The following is a 14998-nucleotide window of genomic DNA, read 5'->3' as shown; positions in this document are numbered from 1 at the left end:
CCATATTCTGGCTTCTCTAGAAAATAACATTAAAAGATCTGCTGTTGTTTTGAATGTTTTTAACGATGCTTGCTTTTTCTTTATTTGCTGTGCATTTTTTGCATACCAGCCATCCTGTAATGAGATTTCTAGCCAGAAATAATATTTTTTAATAAAAATGGTTTGTAGATTTCTCTTGGTCCCACTCAGTGTCTTCTTGAGTATTGGTAAAATCCTTTTTTGGAATTTGAGTCTGGAAAATATTCATGGTCACTCTTCCTAGTAAAAGTTCCAGAACCTAGTCAGCACTGAACTCATGTTATTCTGCTAAATTACTTGGAGTTAATTCTATCTGTGCTATTTCTTTCACACCCTGAACCTACTGAATACATGCAAAAAAACCCCAAAAGTGCCAAATTTCCACTCTCAATGCTCTTTTTGTCTATATCCTAATCAGTGTGGTCTACTTCTTGGAATCATACCTCTCGGGACACAATATACTACGATATACCATTTCCCATCCACCCCGATTGCTGCCTCCTTACATGTTGTTCTCTGGGAGTTGTTTCAAAGTGTACACACAAGACGAGATGCCAGTGGGCAAGGGGACACATAGAAGTACTCTGCCTCAGATGCAGTGCTCACAAAGCAAACTACTTGCTTTCATTTGGTACAAACCCAGAGCCTCTGAATCAGTGTCCTACTTTTACAGGCTGGCAGTCTTGGTTTCTAAAGAAAAGTTTATGGCATTCTCTGTTAAACTCCACAGTTATTTTAATTAGTGGAATTTGCTCTCAGATTTGGCAAAGTGGCCTTACGGTTTTTGTTTTTATTTTTGTTTTTAGGTTTTTGTTTGTTTTTTCCTATATCTTTTGGGAATTTTACGGAAAAATCAGAAATGCTGTGTTACTGTTGGTGGGAATGTAAATTGATACAGCCACTATGGAGAACAGTATGGAGGTTCCTTAAAAAACTAAAAATAGAACTACCATATGATCCAGCAATCCCACTACTGGGCATATACCTTGAGAAAACCATAATTCAAAAAGAGTCATGTACCACAATGTTCATTGCAGCTCTATTTACAATAGCCAGGACATGGAAGCAACCTAAGTGTCCAACAACAGATGAATGGATAAAGAAGATGTGGCACATATAAACAATGGAATATTACTCAGCCATAAAAAGAAATGAAATTGAGTTATTTCTAGTGAGGTGGATGGACCTAGAGACTGTCATACAGAGTGAAGTAAGTCAGAAAAAGAAAAACAAATACCGTATGCTTACACATATATATGGAATCTAAAAAAAAAAAGGTTCTGAAGAACCTAGGGGCAGGACAGGAATAAAGACGCAGACGTAGAAAATGGACTTAAGGACAAGGGGAGGGGGAAGGGTAAGCTGGGACGAAGTGAGAAAGTGGCATGGACATATATACACTACCAAATGTAAAACAGATAGCTAGTGGGAAGCAGCTGCATAGCACAGGGAGATCAGCTTGGTGCTTTATGTCCACCTAGAGGGGTGGGATAGGGAGGGTGGGAGGGAGACACAAGAGGGAGGAGATATGGGGATATATGTATATGTATAGCTGATTCACTTTGTTATAAAGCAGAAACTAACACACCATTGTAAAGCAATTATACTCCAATAAAGATGTTAAAAAAAAAAAAGAAATGCTGTGTGAAGGACCGCTTATCAGAAAGCATTTTAAACTGGAAGACCTTTAAAGTCCTTCTTTGTGGCCATTTAAAGCCATCATTCATTCATTTCACGTTAATCTGTCAGCAGCCACCTACATAACATATGACTCTGTGACCCTGCCTTATTCCCTTCTTCAGTGCTAAGTCTAATTAATCACTGTTTCTGAATAAGCCAGTTTCTGAAACTTTACTCAACTCACCACTGCAGGAGTCTTATAGGAAAAATACAACCTCTAAAACCATTTCACTAAAGTCAGAGAAAGAGAAAACTCATTCTGCAATTTTTGAGTGGGCTAAAATTGTAATTTTTCTCTTTACTATCTTTTCACTATTTTTAGCATTGCCAGTAGAGACCTCTTGCCACCTTAATGAAGGATGAAAGGAACTAGCATGGAAGACTCAAAATGACATTGAATTAGGATTCTTGAAATTTAGGTTCTAATCCTGATTCTGTAACTAACAAGCTTTGTGACCTAGGTCAAGTCACTTAATCCCACTGGATCTTCGTTTCTTCATCTGTAAAATCAATATCTTTCTCAACTCTTTCATTCTACAATGAGAGAAAAACTTTACACAAACTTCCATGAAGTGAAAGCCATTGACAAGATACATCAGAGTACCCAATTATCTCACATGGTTCCACATTTCATAGTTTATATAACTTCCACCTTCGAGATCAACCTTTTTCTTCACCTGGTAGAATTCCTCTGAATTCAGAGGCTAAACATTGAATCAGACTAACCTCCCTTTTCATTATGACACTATAGTGCACTTCTGGTTACCAGATTCTTTTCTTGACGTTTTCAGCCAATCACTGCCTGAATCATTTTTCTGTTCCCACATCCAGAGTCAGCTTCACGGACACTCAAGCTGTGCGGCTGCCTGGTGTCCCACATTTGGCACACCAGTGCTCTGAGACTGGAGTCCTTGTGGTCAGTCCTGCTACCTGCTGGATGATGTCCCTTAAAACTGGACCTCTGACTCTTCTCAGGTCATTCCAATGTGACCTTCACCTTCCCAGTCACCTTCAGCTTCTGGGATGGTTATGTATCATTTTCCTACGTACAGAGTCCGCTTAGTCATCAGCTCCTGGCCTTTGTAGTAATCAGTTCTCAATGAATTGGGCTCCAGTGTTTTATGTGGTCAGGGACACACAGTAGAAAAGACCCATTTGTTCTTTGAAACGGATTTTTACTCATTTTATATTTTTTGAAGACAGAATAACTCAGAGCAAATTCAGATGTTACTGGTTTCAAGTACAACCCCGATTCCACCTTTTCAATAGACAGGCTATAACATCTCATCAAGTTAGCACTGAAACAAAGGTCAAGCACATAACATGTAATTCCTTTAGGTACTGATGAGCGAATGGACCCCCGGGGAGGCTACGGGACCTGCCGATTATCACACAGCTAGGTAGTAACAGAACTGGAGCTAGGATCAAGATCTTCTGACTCCTAATACTTCTTCCAATAGGTGATGTTTCTGATTGGGATTATAATATAGAAAGGGTTCAATCTCAGGTATCTAGGACGGGTGGGGCAGAAAGGTGTCAGTGTCATTTCAAAGCCCGTGCTTCTCAGACAACCACAACCATCACTACCAGATCTGGTGTTATTTCCTTTACCAACCCCTCAGCGCCCACAGCCAAATAATAGTCCAGGTCCAGGCCGGCATCTGCATCACCAGGTGCTGTTAGAAAAGAAGACCCTTAGGCCCCACCTCCAACAGGCAGAATCAGAATCTGTACTTTAACAGGACCCCAAGGTGATTTGAAAAAACTTTAAAGTTTGAGAAGCATCCACCTCAATTAAAAATGCTATTTAAATGGAGAGAGAAAGAGAGAAAGAGAAAGACAGAGAGACAGAGACAGAGGAAGGAAGGAAGGAAGGAAAGACGGAAGGAAGGAAGGGAGGGAGGGAGGGAAAGAAAGAAAGAAAGGAAAGAAAGAAAGAAAAGAAAGAAAGAAGGAAGAAAGGAAGGAAGGAAGAAAAAAGAGAAGGAAAGAAAAGTGCCACTAAAATGTTCTCATTCCATTCATGTTTAATATGAAGCCAGGGACTTAGTTCCATTGTTTCCTTTCCTCTTCTTCTTTTTCCTCTTTTTTTTCCCAAGGCTTTCTGTTGCTGTTGCTGTTATTATACTGAAGAGCTACATAAGACAGAAAGCTTGGCAGCCTTCCCAAAATCCTCAGCATGTGGGAATAGCAAGTAACAAAGTGTTAGCCCCTGCCAACTGGTGGTTCTGTGTAAATGTCTCTGTTAACAACCAACACTGCTGCTAGCAGCCATCGGAGCAAAGCGGCAAATCTGTTCCTCTCTACGATGTGGAAAACACCACCGGAAGAGTCACCTAATTACTTGATTAAGATGTATCAATCCTGGAAATTGTTGATCTAGAACACTGAGTCTCTGACATTTAGTTCATTCTTGATTAAACAGAATAGTTTCATCTTGACTGGTATGTATTGTCTCCCAGTACTATCTGCCATGCAGAGAATGATTATAGTGGGAGCCTTTTTATGGGGGAGAAGAAAACCAGTTTGGGGCCAAATCCTGTCTGCTGTCTGAAGTCAACCCTTCAATAAGTCCTTGTGGCAAAAATGAGAAAAGATGGATGGTCCTGGAAAGATCAGGATTCCAGAAATCACTGATAATTCTAATTCTATCTGGCCCAAATTCTATTTTGAAAAACACTGAGAATTTTCGCCCATACCTAAGATACAAAGACCCCACCTCACCTCTAGCCTGTTTAAATGCATTGTTAAGGACAACTCTACCTGTACAGCCTCACATCCAAATTCCTCTCAATTTCTCTCTTCCCACCCCCCACAAGATGCAGTTTATCTGGTTCAATCATTACCTACTTGGGGTAGGAGTAGATGGAATTTAGTGACAAGATGCTTCTTTCGGTCATGCTGTCACATCATCACTTTAAGAGCAGCAGGTGGTCCACCTTCGGGGATTACCAGCACCAAGAGCTGAACAATCACGAAAATAATTCTTTCAAAAGATCGAGTTTTCTTTGAAAGCTAAGGTGAGAGGAAAGAAGAACAAGATAACACCCCCAAGAAGTCATATCATGGCTAGTCATTTTAAAGAAATACTTTCTACTTCTAGCTGAAATAAATGGGTCCCACTTCCCTCCCAGAAACACCTTCCTTGATTTAAAAAGGATGGAAATTTGCTTTTATTATCAGCTTCCTGTTGACATCCAAGTAGAGTCATTTGCCATAATTTCATGGTAGCTTTTTCATATTACTACCTGGCCATTGTCACATGTATAGAAACACAGGAATGACTACCTAGAATGATCCCAGTCTTCTTTCTGCTTCACAAACATGAAGAAATGAAACGGGCGGCAAGACAATATTATTTGTGGCTACATGTACTTCCAGAAAAGTAACCCTGCCACCCAATGCTAAAGTACTGCATCCAAGCCATTCATATGACCTCGGGTGTTAAAGAGAACTGAGTTTGCTTATTTGGTGTCATCAGACCCTAAGAACTAGGATCCAGTATGAGAAAGAGGCTTCAGTGGCTCACTTTTAGCACCATAAGTACACAAGTTTGTCTCTGCTGGCACAAAGATGGCTTTGCAAGCTGGAATAATTCCCATTTTGCCAAAACAATAGGTAGAATTTCCAGAGTCAGGCTCCCCTGTCCCACATGGAAATGATATGACAACAAGGTTTACTGTATCTTGACCAACACTGAGCAAAATCCAAGACACTCTCCACTTTAAATACTGTATCCTATTATCATCGTCTGTGCTCTTAACTATTGCAATATCACATCCCTGTCTCCATAAATATTGAAAAGGTCTTAAGTATCTAAAATACATTTCCTAGTCTGCCTCTCACAATGAAAAATGATGCAATGCCCTCTTTCACAATGTGTTCTTATTTTGGCTTCAGAAAGGTTGTCATGGTATATAGGTCACTGGAAAAATACCTGCTTGTCCTTTGAGGCAGTTCCACCATATTTAAAAAAAAACAAAAAAAACACAATCCATCCATTCCTAAGGATAATAGCTGATAACTACTGGTAAGAGGAAACACTCAGATTCCTGAACATTCTACATTCAGCATATATAGTACATTTGTCTGAATGGACATTGGGTGGGAAATTACTGATGATTCTGAAACAAGGGAATTAGCTTCCAGATTTCCAAAGCTATTCCTGGCTATCTCTTCAGATCAAAAGCTCTATCCGGTCCAGGTAGGTCCTCATGGCTAAATCTGTGTCACTTGGCTGACCTCTGTCTATGAAGTAAGAACTAACCACCTATTGGGGGCAAGTTGTCTGGGAAATTCCTAGAGAGTTTTTTTTTCCCCAAGTTGTGTGTATTCCTTTCCTAGTAGAGGATTATTTACAGTAAAAGAAGACGCACAAAATAGAATCCAGGGGAGGAAATATATCTCTGAGCTTTAGTGTGATTTATAGCCAAGGAGATCATTCTTACACAGAAGCAAGGACAATGGAAGCTTTAAGTAAACCTCACACACCTGACTGCTCTCTATCATTTTGACCTTTTTGTTTCCTTTCTTCTCCAGGGCTCTTCTCTTAATTCTGTTACCACATTTTTAAGTTTCATATGTTAGACTCCTTTTCTCTACCCAGATACAATACTGTTCTCTAGCATTTCATCTTTTAATCTCTTCTATTTGCTCTCCTTGGATAATTTAATTTACTCTCATGACTAATGCCTAAACCCATGATATCAAATATACAGCATCAATTCCATTCTGTTTTCTAGATCAGACCTCTCATTCATCTACACACGTACGAAAATCAAACTCAAAATCTCATCGTCCTTAAGCTTTCACTTCTCCATCCCTATGTTTCTAAGCACAATCAACAGCATCTATATCTGAACTAGAAACTTGGGATCACTCTGCCTTCTCCACTAGACTCTAAGAGGCGTAGTTGACAGGACTTTGTTAGTAACCCTTGTACACCCAGTGCATAGCAAAGTACCCAGCACACTGCTGGTGCTTAACAAATATCTAATCAATAGATTAATAAATTCTTGATTCATTCTTTTCCCCTGCTCTTATTATCCATTTGGTTACCAAATTGTGTAGTTCTATGCCAGAAGCATTGCTGGAGCTCATCCTCTTTTCTCCATTTCTAGTGTCTCTGCCTTGGACCTTTCTTTTCTCGGTTTCTTATGTCCTCTCATGGTAGTCCATCCTCCACATTGCCATAAGGGTTATCTTTCCAAAACAAATTCTGACCATGTCACTCACCCATGGGAAAGCTCCTGTTGGCCTTCCATACTCTTCAGCCCAAGAGCTTCTGAATGTCTGCAATTTCTTCATGATAAAACTTATGCTCTAGCCAGTTGGACTTGCTTCCATTCTTCACCACAATGCTCATTTCCCCCTTTCCCATAGATTCACTCAGGCCTTCTTGTTTGCTTGGAATACCCTTCCACTCCTCTTGTCTCATGGCAGGGCAACTCAATACCATCTCTTCTGTGAAGTTTTCTATGATCCCCATGGATGGCTCTCTGTGTGCACATTGCAATTTGTCCAGCATTCTCTCAAATAATTTTTATATTTTATAACGCCCATTTTTCCTGCTGCATTGTGAGTTCCTTAAAGGAATAATCCTGCTAAATTCATTTTTCCTGTCCCCACTTTCAAACAGGAGTGTAGCATATAGCGGTCATTCAGCATATGTTTCAAAGTGAGCCCTTGTCTGGAACATTGAGAACAGACACTCTAAGTCTGAATTGACTAAGGAGTGGAAGGATGTTTTCACCAAAGTCTGGAAGACTTTAATATACTATAAAAAACTAGTGATCAAAGCATTGTTACTATTAAAACCCAGGTCCACAATGGAACAGGGCAAAAGGCTGAGAGAAGAGACAGAGAGAGAGAAGTTAAGAGTTTGTTTTTATATCTGTGAGAATTACTTGGACAATTTTACTTTTCTGACCTTGAACTATAAGCTTCCAGGAAGTCCACCTACACATGCTTCCCTGATGAGGTCAGCATGAGGCACACTCAGAGTGCTTGCCACAGTTGTTTATCTAAGCAGGAACAAGTAACAACTGGTACAGTTTCAACACTACAGTTAAATGAAAAATGATTTGGCACAGACTTCAAACTATGTTAACATAATTGAGCACTTAGGTAGGGGTAGGGACAAACTTTATTCTACTTTTCTTTCTGGAAATTATTTACTTTTTCTCTATTGACGGTGTATCACAATCCTCTGAATAGGTAGTAATAGATAGGTGTATATATTCAGAATGTGTCATTATGTACATCTATCTATATTTCCTTCATTCCATCAGCAAAATAAAGCGATTAAAAAGTTTCATTTCCAGGGGACTTCTCTGGTGGTCCAGTGGTTAAGACTCCGCGCTTCCACTGCAGGGGGGCAGGGGTTCGAGCCCTGGTCGGGGAACTAAGATCCTGCATGCCTGTGGCACGGCCAAAAATAAAATAAAATTAAAAAAAAAAAAGAGTTTCATTTCCAATTGAATGAAAGTCAAATTGTTCTCAAAAACTGAAAATAGTGTAGTCTGCTTGAAATAATACTATGTCTTCTGAAGATCTTTGAATTGAGCCTTTGTATACAGGCAACAAAGGGTCATAGTTGTGTTTCTACAATTTTAACTCACTTCTCTTATCCTTTACATTTAGCCCCTCATGGTATCCTATATCTAACATAACGAATGCCTTGCTTGTATACATACATCAACTTGTACGCTTTCTTCAGAAGGACCTAATAAAGAGCTCTATTATTTGATCTGAAAATGACCTGTGAAAAGAGCATTGCATTCAGTAGATACATAGTAAATTTCTTCTATTTGAATGAATGAATGACATAAAGAGACGTAGCATCTTTCATTGGGGATCTGGGGCTCAATAGTCACATGGGAGCCTTGAGGCACTGCTAAGCCACAGTACTTCTGCCACATTAGGATGGGGGAGGAGTCTCTCAGGTTCTATCAAGACCAGTCCTCTCAGCATTCATAGATATGGATCTCTGCCAGAGGTAATCTCTCCCCACTAATGGCCCTGATAGGACTTAAATTTGAGTCCTTCAGTTTGAGACAGATATTATCCTCTCACAACTGGAGAAAGATGTAAAACCCAACTGAGAAAAGAGCACATTGATTTAACATTATGATAAGTAGGAATTAGTAAACAGGGATCAGAACTTTCCATAAAGACCTTTTTTTTTTTGGATGAGTAATATCAGGGAAAGTGAGAGTAAGAAGGAATGAAGAGAAAAACAAATACCATATGCTAACACATATGTATGGAATCTAAAAAAAAAAGAAAAAAATGGTTCTGAAGAACCTAGGGGCAGGACAGGAATAAAGACACAGACGTAGAGAATGGACTTAAGGACATGGGGAGGGGGAAGGGTAAGCTGGGACGAAGTGAGAGAGTGGCATGGACATATATACACTACCAAATGTAAAATAGATTAGCTAGTGGGAAGCAGCCGCACAACACAGGGAGGCCAGCTTGGTGCTTTGTGACCACCTAGAGGGGTGGGATAGGGAGGATGGGAGGGAGATGCAAGAGGGAGGGGATATGGGATATATGTATACGTATAGCTGATTCACTTTGTTATAAAGCAGAAACTAACACACAATTGTAAAGCAATTATACTCCAATAAAGATGTTAAAAAAAAAAAAAAGGAATAAACCTAGAAAGGATGGAGAAATTCCAACCTGAAGAGGGACAGGTGAATGAAAGAAGACTTAAACAAATGAAAATAAACTTTCATCTATTTAAACCATTTTCTCATGACTGATATAAATGATAAACATAATAATAGCGATAGCAATAATAATTGTTATTATATGTCAGACACTGTGCTCACCATTTTTCATAGGGTTATCTGATTTACTCCTCTAAAAGCATCCTGGGAGGCAGGTAATACTATAGTCACTTCACAAATAAATAAAGGTTATAGATGTTAATTAACTTGCCCAAGGTCATGTGGTTAAGAATTGGTGCAACTGGGATTGAAACTCAGGTCTGTCGGCCTCCAAATCCCATGCTCTTTACACAATGCTATGTTTATGTAGTGTTCTCCACATAGAAAGTTCTTCAATGTAGCTTCTCCTACTCCAATTATCACTATAAAGCATAATAAAATTTAATGACAATTGTGGCAAGGCTGGACACAAGCCAGAAACAAGCTTGGTCTTAAAGATTTTACAGAAAATAACACTTTGCTTATCTGAATTTTGATACCTAAGAGCGCACTACCAGCTTGTGGTCATAATGAGGCACTTTATATGAATTCAGTGGATAGGGCAAATTAGAAATTTGGTTTGTGATCGGCTGCAACTGCATTGGCCAGTTGACTTCAGCAAAGGAAATCAGTGACCCTAACTGTGAATTGGATGTGGCTTAGAGGTGCTGACCAAGCACCTTCCCTCAGCTAGAGAATTTTTCTAATTAGATTTGCATTTAATATTATCAACTACAACCAATTTGTCTGTAATAAGGATATAACAGGTAGGAGACTACCTCTTCAAATATCCCATGGAATAGAGCTGCCCATCAAATAATCTAGAAATCCTAAAGTTGCTTCTTTTATTCTTCCAAGATCATTGATTATTAATTGCACATTCATGAGTTTTGAAGAAAGAAACACTATTAATTTGGCTTTGTGGGGGACCTTATAAAATTGTGGAAGAGTCAGAGAGACTGATGAGAGGGAAAGATTAATACCCATGTAGTGCCAAGAGGGTGACTAATGCGATTACTTTCTTATGAAGCTGTAGCTCTCAAACTGTTGATTCTAATTTTAACAAAACAAAGCAGATTTGAAGCCCATGCATTGACTTTCTGCCCAAGAATATTTGAATATTGTTTTTACTGGAATTAGAAACTTTATTCCAGTAATGAGGAGAGCTTTCCCTACACAGAGTTAGATAATTATCATACTTGTGAGCAAATTGGCCTCTAGCCACAATGAATAATACATATGGGCACAGAGACTAAAATGTTACTACACAGTACTTTTTATTTAGTATGGAAATACTAATCAACCAGAAGTATAAAAACATAAGGAATTCATTTGTTATTGCAATTTCTCCATATTTATAATATTATAGTAATGAGTGTGTGTTTTGTGGTACTTATTTTGCTTTCTTTATTTGGATTCAATGTGTCTGCATTGCTTTATTTTTATTTTTTTGTCTTTTGTTTCTGTCTTCATGACCTAAACACAAATATATATCTATTTATACCTATCTAATAATGAGAATACATTATTCAATTAATTTATCCCCAGTAACCCTCGTTAGGGTTTCCTTTTAAATATAGCAGGAATCACATCTCCACTTCACTAAAATAAGTGTTTCATTTTGAATTGAAGATATATCTAACAATGTCTTTCAGCTCTTCCTAAGGGAACCCACCTGTCAATCTTCAATACAGTTAGAAGGATTCCAAGAGAAAAATGGAGAAATATGAAAACAGAGTTACCCTTATAAGACTGACAGGATAGACAAAGACTCATTTGAATGTATAATAAAATAAGCATTTAAAAAAAAACTCTGATATCATTAGCTGTATAAAAACCATTCTAACACTTAAAGGTATTATTAACTCTCACATTTCTGTGAGTTGACTGGGCACAACTGAATGGTTCTTGCGTGGGGTCTCTTAGGCAGTTGCTCTCAGACTCATTTGGGCTGAATGACCAAGATGGCTCACTCCCATGGCTGGGAATTGATGCTGGCTGTTGGCTGGGAGCATATGTAGGGCTTCACCGTGTGTCTTAGTCTTTTCACATCATGGCAGCTGGGTTCTAAAAGCGAGTGTTCCAAAAGACCCAAAGTAAAAATATATTAGTTCTCTATTGCTGCATAACAAATTACCACAAACTTGGTATATAAAAAGCACCCATTTATCATCTCACAGTTTCTGTAGGTCAGAAGTCTGGACACATCTTACTTAGCTGGGTCCTCTGCTCAGGCTCTCAGAAGGCTGCAATCAAGGGGTCAGCCAGGACTACAGTCTCATCTGAGGCCCAGGGTCCTTTTCTAAGCTTGATGGTTGTTGGTAAAATTCATTTCCTGTAGAACTAATGGCAGCTTGCTTCTTCAAGGCCAACAGGGAGTGTATTTGAGTTCAGGGAAGGTCTCAACTAATTTTTTTTTCAAAGAACAGCTTTATTGAAATATAATTCACATCCCATGCATTTCACTCATTTAAGGTGTGTAATTCAATGCTTTTTAATATATTCACAGAGCTGTTCAACTATCACTACAATCCAATTGTAGAACATTTTTGTCATCCCCAAAGAAACTGCTCCCAATAGCAATGACTCTCCATTCCAGCCTTATCTCCAGCCCTACACATCTGCTCATCTAGTGTGGTCTATAGATCTTCCTGTTCTGGCCATATTAATGGAATCATCCATTATGTGGTTTTTGTGACTGGTTTCTTTAACTTAGCAAAATGTTTTCAAGGTTCGTCCATGTTGTATCCTGTATTAGTACTTCATTCCTTTTTAATGCTGAATAATATTCTTTTTTATGGATAGACCACATTTATTCATCTGTTCATCAATTGATGTACATTTGGTTTGCTTTAGTTTTTGGCCGTGCCATGCAGCTTGTGGGATCTTTGTTCCTCGACCAGGGATTGAACCTGGGCCACAGCAGTGCAAGCACTGGATCCTAACCACTAGACCACCAGGGAACTCCTGGCTTGCTTCTACTTTTGAGCTATGGTAAATAATTCTTCTGTGAACACTCATGTAGAAGATTTTGTGTGCATATACGTTTGCCTTTCTCAGGGTTTTATATCTAGGGGCGGAATTGCTGGGTTCTATGGGAACTCTAAGTTAAACAGTGTGAGGAACTGGTAAACATTTTCCAAAGTCTCTGTATCATTTTACATTCCCAGTAGCAATGTACGAGGGTTCCTATTTCTCCTCATCCTCATCAACACTTGTTGTTGTCTGTCTTTTTCATTATACCCATCCTAGTGGGTGGGTAGTATCTCACTGTAGTTTTGTGTCTCACTTCCCTAATGACAATTGATGCTGAGCATCTTTTCATGTATATCTTCATTGGGAAAAATGTCTATTCAAACTCTTTGCCCTTTTTTTAGTTGGGTGATGTATATTTTTATCATTGATTTGTAAATGTTTTTTATATATATTATGGACACAAGTCCTTTATCAGATATACAATCTGTGAATATGTTTCCCATTCTGTGAGTTGATTTTTCATTTTCTTGATTATGACCTTTGAATCACAAGGTTTTGATTTTGATGGAGTACTGTTTGTCTGTTATGTCTTTTGCCACTTGTACTTTCAAAGTTGTATCTAAGAAATTAATGCCTAATCCAAATTCATGAAGATTAACTCCTACGTTTTCTATGGGTTTTATACTTTTAACACTTACAATGATGTCTGTTATCCATTTTGAGTTAATTTTTGCATATGGTGTGAAGAGGGATCCACCTTCACTCATTTGTATGGATATACAGTTGTTTCAGCACCATTTGTTGGAAAGGCAGAGCCTCTTTTAAAGAGCCTACCTGATTAAGGCTGACCTAACCAGCACAACTTCCCTTCAACTCAATGCCAACTCATTAGGAACTTTAATTACATCTGCAAATCAATTTACCTTTTCCACATATGGTGAGATCTTTCATAGTCACAGATCCCACCCATAATCAAGAGGAGGGTGTAGTATAGGGCATGTACTCTAAGGGGTGAGAATTTTGGAGGACATCTAAGAATTCCACCTGCCACAGGAAACTACCATTGTCTTAAGGCTTGGACTTGGAAACTGACAGAGCATCATTTCCATTATATTCTATTGGTCAAGCAGTCACAGAGCCCACCCAAATGCAAAGGAGAAATCATATACTCCACCTCTTAATGAGAGGAGAGTCTAAAAACTTGTGCCTATCTTTAATTTACTACCACCTGCTGCCATAATAAGCAGAATTAGACAAGGTTATTTATTAAAATATTTTACTTTTAGTTTTCCTTCTTCCATCTCAAGATTCTAAAGAACTCTGAAAAGCAAGAAGATAGCATCTGATAAAGAAAAATTTGGAACAGAATACAATAACTACCTAAGTTCACCTACCTAGGAGGAAATAAAAACCCAGTTCTAATGGGAATTGAGCATGATTCTCTATCAGTGTGTACTTAGTCTGTGCCCAGATGAATCACCTTGGCTGTCCCATGTAGTACATGTCCTTCTTTGTGAGAAGCAAGTGGCCCATGACTGACCTTGGAAAGATGATTCAAATCAGTTTTCTCAGAATTAAGAATTCCAAAAAGACTTGATTAGAGCTGAAAGAGGTCTCATTCTGATTCTTGAGGAAACATTTATTAATCCACATTTATTTCTGTGGCTCCAAGATCTGAGCTAGCGCTACCAACAACTCTGTTCCCGCCAACGTTAATTTTTTCCCTCTCTCAGGTTATCTCTAATGATGTAATCTTTGCCAATTTTTTTTAAAGTATCCAGGAAAAATGAGACCTATAAGAATATGTGAATTTCACAGGTATAAGCAGCCTTAATGGCCAAGGTATTGGACAAAGTTTGTCCTCGTGTAAGAGGATAATCAAAGTTTTCCTTTGCTTCAAGTAAAATCTCTGTATTACTCCATTTCTGCAGCATGTGAATAGGCCTATCTTGGATATATAAGAAATATACTATGGAAATATATGAAAAGCAACTTCCTCTCTCTCTCTCTCTCTCTCCCTCTCTCTCTGTGATCCAAAAGAAGAACTAAAGTGGAAATCTGGACATTTGAGGCAGGTTGGTAGAATGAGGAATAATTAGGATATTAAAGTAGTTGTAGATTTTGCTTTTTTGTTTGGCAAGAACATACCATTGTATTTTTAACCTAGGCGGGAATGACTGTAAACTACTGGTCACAGGTAAAAAGAAGTAAACCTAAGACTCAGAAAAGACCTAGCTGAATTCCAGAGCAGTTTTGGAGATTTATCCTGAATAGTAACCTGAGAAAGTTACTCCACATTTCTGAGCTTACATCCTTGTTTTTTAAAAATAATCATATCAATCCTACCTACCTCACAGAGTTATATTATAAGAATCCAGCAAAATATGCCTGTATATCATTAAGATGCTTTCTAGCAGCTTTGAGAAACCCAAACTTAAACTGGCTTGAAGAGTCAGATAACTTCTTCTCATGTGACTTCCAGAGGTAAGGCTAACTTCTGGGTTGACTGCTTCAGTAACCCCCTGACAGGAACACGTGTTCTTTTCAATGATCTTTTATGTTGTCAACAGATTTGGCTTAATCCATGGGCTTATTCTCCTACTCATTGT

The 14998-nt window shown here is 38.5% G+C and overlaps 1 protein-coding gene across 1 annotated transcript in view; it reads left to right on the top strand.

Annotated features, from left to right (window-relative positions):
* LOC309607638 (uncharacterized protein) overlaps positions 1-14998 on the top strand; it is a 126589-nt gene that overhangs the window by 65901 nt on the left and 45690 nt on the right. The gene's annotated exons all lie outside the window — the stretch shown is intronic.

This window comes from Balaenoptera borealis (assembly GCF_965194805.1).
Source record: "Balaenoptera borealis genome assembly, chromosome: 12".
Lineage (NCBI taxonomy): Eukaryota > Metazoa > Chordata > Mammalia > Artiodactyla > Balaenopteridae > Balaenoptera > Balaenoptera borealis.
This window is presented reverse-complemented; position numbering and strand designations above follow the sequence as displayed.